General features: G+C 36.1%; 1 long non-coding RNA gene across 1 annotated transcript; it reads left to right on the forward strand.

The window, feature by feature from the left end:
- Positions 1–1,698: 1,698 nt before the first annotated feature.
- Positions 1,699–3,871, forward strand: LOC118004491. Its single transcript, XR_004677599.1, has 3 exons — positions 1,699–2,188; positions 2,736–2,740; positions 3,718–3,871. It is a non-coding gene; the product is annotated as an uncharacterized LOC118004491 (long non-coding RNA).
- Positions 3,872–6,073: the final 2,202 nt, after the last annotated feature.

A 6,073-nucleotide genomic window follows, 5' to 3' on the forward strand; every position in this document is an offset into this window, starting at 1 on the left:
AAGTTTCATGTTCATGGACAGAAATTGGAAGGGCCATGTAGAACCTTCATGACCTCACTGGTTTTGTCTCTTTCACATGAATCAAGCTCAAAGGTTAATTTTAGCAAAACCAGCCTAGCAATTGTCTTAAAAGCCATTACTAATTTATACTTACTTGTGCCTCTCTAGATGTCTTAATAAACTTTTTTTAATAAACTTTATTTTTTAGAGCAGTTTTAGGTTCATAGCAAAATTGGATGGTAAACATGGAGAGTTCCCATTTACCCTCCTCCTCTGTACATGTACGGCCTCCACGATTATCAACATTCCCCACCAGAGTGGACGGCAATGAACGAGGAGGGACCTACACTGACACAACATAATCACCCCAAATCCACAGTTTATCTTAGAGTTCACTCTTGGTGTTGTATAGTTTATGGGTTTGGACAAATGTATAAAAACATGTATCCATCATGTAGCTTCATTCCCCTAAAAACCCTCTGTGCTCAGCCTATTCTTCCCTCCCTCCCCCCTTACTCCTGACATCCACTGATCTTTTACTGTGTCCATAGTTTTGTCTTTTCCAGAATGTCACATAGTTGGAATCATATAGTATGTAGCCTTTTCAAATGGGTTTTTTTTCACTTAGTGATATGCATTCAAGTTTCCTCCATGTCTTTTCATGGCTTCATATCTCCTTTCCTTTAAACTGAATAATATCTCATTGTCTGGATGGAACAAAGTTTATATATCCATTCACCTACTGAAGGACATCTTGGTTGCTTCCAAGTTCTGTCAGTTATGAATAAACCTTCATGTGTTGGACCAAACGTTTTGTATATACATAAGATTTCAACTCCGTTGAGTAAACTGGAGGGCAATTGTTGGGTTATATGATAAGAGTATGGTAAGTTTTGTAAGAGATCACTAAATTGTCTTCCAAAGTGTCTATACAATTTTACATTCCCATCAGCAATGAATGAGAGTTCCTGTTGCCCCATATCCTCACCAGCATTTAGTGGTCGGTTTTTTGGATTTAACATTCTAATAGGCATGTTGTTTTAATTTTTAATTGTTTGAATATGCATTTTCCTGATGACATACAATGTTGAGCTTCTTTTCATATGTTTATTTGCTATCTGTGTATTTTCTTTGGTGAGGTGTCTGTTCAAATCCTTTGCTCATATTTAAATTGATTTTTCTTTTGTTTTCTTACTGTTGAGTTTTAAGAGTTCTTTGTATAGTTGGGATAACAGTCTTTAATTAGATATGTCTTTGCAAATATTTTCTCCCAGTCTGTAGCTTGTCTCCTCATTCTATTGGCAGTATCTTTAATGAAGCAGATGTTTTTAACTTCAGTGAAGTCTAACTTACCAATTCTTTCTTTCATGGACTGTGCCTTTGAGTGGTATTTAAAAAGTCATCATTCTCAAGGTCATCTAGGTTTTCTCCTATGTAGTCTTCTAGGAGTTTTATAGTTTTGCATTTTACATGGAAGTCTATGATTTCAAGTTAATTTGGGGGAATGATATAATCTAATAAAGCTTTAATAGAGATTTTTGTACTTTATTACATGAAGTACATGTAATAAGTACATGCTACATAAGTAACAGATAAAGGTTTAGTTTTTGGTTAATCACAAAGAAAAACCAAGACCCTGCATATCTGTTGAATTATGTTAATTACCTATTCAGATTTGATCATTCTAGTACATTCCTCCTAAGACTAATGTTATAGAGAAAATTTTCCAAGGTTAGAGAAACAGAGAGCTTGTTTTCTGGTAAAATTAACAAGTGATAGAATTTTTCACTACTTTTATGTACCAGGTGTTATCATGCCCTCATTTTATACATGACAAAACTTGTAATCAGAGTTTAACCTACTTGTGCAAGACGTCAGAACTAGAATGGTCACTCAAACTCTGAGTTTTCCACAGCTTTTCATTGCTGTCAGTGTGGGATTGTCCTGGTCAGACCATTTTCAAATTCCTCTGTCTCCTTTCTTGGCTAACTCTTACTCAGTTTCAGTTTTCCTCAGTGCATATAGTCTTCTCTTTAATGATATTTATTGCTGCTTCACTCTAAAACAATGTTTCATTCCCATCACAAAAGAGTATGGCTGTTTTATTTATTTACTCTTCCAATGTTTTGTTTCAGAAAGAAATTCTCTAAAATAGGACAAATGCCTTAATCACTTTTGAAGAAAAGAGGTAATGAAATGTCAAATAAGTTCCATCAAGTTAAAATCATTTGTTAATCTAGTCATCTAAACTAGGTAACTATTCAGTTATCTAATAAATAAGAGAAACAATCTATCTATAATCAAATTTTACTGAATCAGGTATATGACTAGCTGTGCAGAACATAATAAAATCACTATACATATTATTTAGCTTCACAAAGCTTGTAATCTATTTTGGGATGTAAGGCAAAGAGGATACAATGTGTTACTCAACTGCTAGGTGATAATGCACAGACTCCAAGTGTAATAATGAAAAAATTTTGTGAAAATTTAAAAACAATTTATGTGTTATAACGTTTTAATGATTTTTTGAATTATTTCATTTTAGAGTAATTGTACACTCAAGAAACAGGTATAATCAGCATCCACTTCTAGAAATCAGGAATCTGAGGCTAAGTGAAGCAGATCATGTGCCTAGTGTCATAGGGCAGGAAACACTTAAGCCAGGACTCAAACCTAATCTTCCCACTGTTTTTTCTTTACATGCTCCTGGTGACATCTGTGGATTACAATAGCTGAGGTAGGTTCTTGAAGTAGATATTGGATATGGAATGATTGTTGAAATTTAAATGAGTAATGAAATCCAAGATCAAAGAATAGAATTAAGGCAGGTGATGAATCAGTGAGTCGCTAATAATAAGTGAACTAATGTGCACAGTTTGAAGGGTTTATGACTGAGAGTCATGGTGAATAAGACTGTATTGTACAAACAGCAATCAATATTGGTTGTTGATTTGCAGTTTCAGTTTATAATAATGTATCATTTGTTACTTCTGAATTCCTGAGATATATTGATATATAATCTGCGTATATACAAGCAAAGGATATGGGAAAATGCTAAAGGCATCATGACTTATAACAGATACATTTCTGAAACAGTATACTTAATGAAAGCTCAGAAAAATCTAAATGTACACTGTATACACCCAGGTTATTCTTTCTTTAGCTGAAAATGAAATATGATTATCTTAAGGGAGCCAGAGTCCATAATGTGATATAAAAGAAGATAAAAACTGTCATTGAACCTGAAAAATTATCAGTGAATCAGTGATTTACTGACAAGTCTGATTCAGCAGAAAGTTGGCTTTAGAAAGTTGAGTACCCTGGAGGAGGCTCAGCAGTTTTACATGCATAGTCATAAATCTAAATTATAGGAAAGTTATGGTGATTTAATTCACATTATACTATTTATTCCAAAGCTTTCCACTTGGTTAAAATATTACTATTCTGAATAAGAGTCTCAGACTAATATTGTGCAAGAACAGCCCACTAGATCTCATTTCTCCTCCTTAGTGATGTATAGAAGCAACCAGAAGGTAATAAGGTACATTTGAAATATCAAATCATCATCAAAAGTATAATAGTCAAGAGAATAAAAATTATTATAAAGCACTTAGCAAATCCAAAGTGCTATAGGAATGCTAAATGATGGGAGATGGCTTGCCAAATTGGTGATGGTAATCTGTTAAGTAATTCAAAATGTATTTCTTTCTTTAGGAGAGAACCAAATGGGTATAAGTAATTAAATCCAAGGTGATATAAGAAGTGGATGTCAAATGTGTGTTTGCATGTGTGTTTGGGCCCATGCCTTTGATAAGACACAGAAAAGAAATAGAGAAACAATTTCAGTTATTTTATTTTAAAAAGTCTGTATCAGAAAAACCCAAAAAACTCCACACCAAAACTGCTAGAACTCATACAGGAATTCAGTAAAGTGGCAGGATATAAAATCAATGCACAGAAATCAGTGGCAGTCCTATACACCAACAATAAGACAGAAGAAAGAGAAATTAAGGAGTTGATCCCATTTACAATTGCACCCAAAACCATAAGATACCTAGGAATAAATCTAACCAAAGAGGCAAAGAATCTGTACTCAGAAAACTATAAAATACTCATGAAAGAAATTGAGGAAGACACAAAGAAATGGAAAAATGTTCCATGCTCATGTATTGGAAGAACAAATATTGTGACGATGTCAATGCTACCTAGAGCAATCTACACATTCAATGCAATCCCCATCAAAATACCATCCACCTTTTTTCAAAGAAATGGAGCAAATAATCCTAAAATTTGCATGGAACCAGAAAAGACCCCGAATAGCCAGTGGAATGTTGAAAAAGAAAAGCAAAGCTGGTGGCATCACAATTCCGGACTTCAAGCTCTATTACAAAGCTGTCATCTTCAAGACAGTATGGTACTGGCACAAAACAGATACATAGATCAATGGAACAGAATAGAGAGCCCAGAAATGGACCCTCAACTCTATGGTCAACTAATCTTTGACAAAGCAGGAAAGAATGTCCAATGGAGAAAAGACAGCCTCTTCAACAAATGGTGTTGGGAAAATTGGACAGTCACATGCAGAAGAATGAAACTGGACCATTTTCTTATACCACACACAAAAACAGACTCAAAATGGATGAAAGACCTAAATGTGAGAGAGGAATCCATCAAAATCCTTGAAGAGAACACAGGCAGCAAATTCTTCGACCTCAGCCGCAGCAACTTCTTCCCAGACACATAGCCAAAGGCAAGGGGAGCAAGGGCAAAAATGAACTCTTGGGACTTCATCAAGATAAAAAGCTTTTGCACAGCAAAGGAAACAGTCAACAAAACCAAAAGACAACCGACAGAATGGGAGAAGATATTTGCAAATGACATATCAGATGAAGGGCTAGTATCCAAAATCTATAAAGATCTTACCAAACTCAACACCCAAAGAACAAATAATCCAATGAAGAAATGGGCAGAAGACATGAACAGACATTTCTGCAAAGAAGACATCCAGATGGCCAACAGATACATGATAAAGTGCTCAGCATCACTCGGCATCAGGGAAATCCAAATCAAAACTTCAATGAGATACCACCTCACACCAGTCAGAATGGCTAAAATTAATAAGTCAGGAAACAACAGATGCTGGCGAGGATGCAGAGAAAGAGGAAACCTCCTACACTGTTGGTGGGAATGCAAGCTGGTGCAGACACTCTGGAAAACAGTATGGTTTTTTTGTTCCTCAAAAAGTTGAAAATAGAGCTCCCCTATGACCCAGCAATTGCACTACTGAGTATTTAACCCAAAGTTACAAATGTAGTGATCCGAAGGGGCACGTGCACCCCGATGTTTATAGTAGCAATGTCCACAATAGCCAAACTATGGGAAGAGTCTAGATGTCCATCGACGGATGGATAAAGAAGATGTGGTATATATATACAATGGAATATTAAGCGGCCATCAAAAAATGAAATCTCGACATTTGCAACGACGTGGATGGAACTAGAGGGAGGGTATTACGCTAAGCGAAATAAGTCAATCAGAGAAAGACAATTATCATATGATCTCACTGATATGTGGAATTTGAGAAACAAGGCAGAGGATCATAGGGAAGAGAGGAAAAAATGAAACGGGACAAAACCAGAGAGGGAGACAAATCATAAGAGACTCTTAATCTCAGGAAACAAACTGAGGGTTTCTGGAGTGGAGGGAGGTGGGAGGGATGGGGTAGCTGGGTGATGGACATTGGGGAGGGTATGTGCTATGGTGAGCACTGTGAATTGTGTAAGACTGATGAATCACAGACCTGTACCCCTGAAACAAATAATACATTATATGTTAATAAAATAAATAAAAATTTAAAAAATTTAAAAAGTCTGTATCATGGGGGTGCCTGGGTGGCTCAGTCAGTTAAGTGTCCAACTCTTGATTTCGGCTCAGGTGATGATCTCAGGGCCATGAGATTGAGCCCCACCTCAGGCTCCATGCTCAGCGCAGAGTCAGCAATAGAGCCTCTCTCCCTCTCTCTCTGCCCCTCCCCACCACTTGCTCTCTCTAAACAAGTAAATAAAATCTT

This window comes from Mirounga leonina, unplaced genomic scaffold (genome assembly GCF_011800145.1).
Source record: "Mirounga leonina isolate KUSES-001 unplaced genomic scaffold, KU_Mleo_1.0 Mir_93, whole genome shotgun sequence".
Lineage (NCBI taxonomy): Eukaryota > Metazoa > Chordata > Mammalia > Carnivora > Phocidae > Mirounga > Mirounga leonina.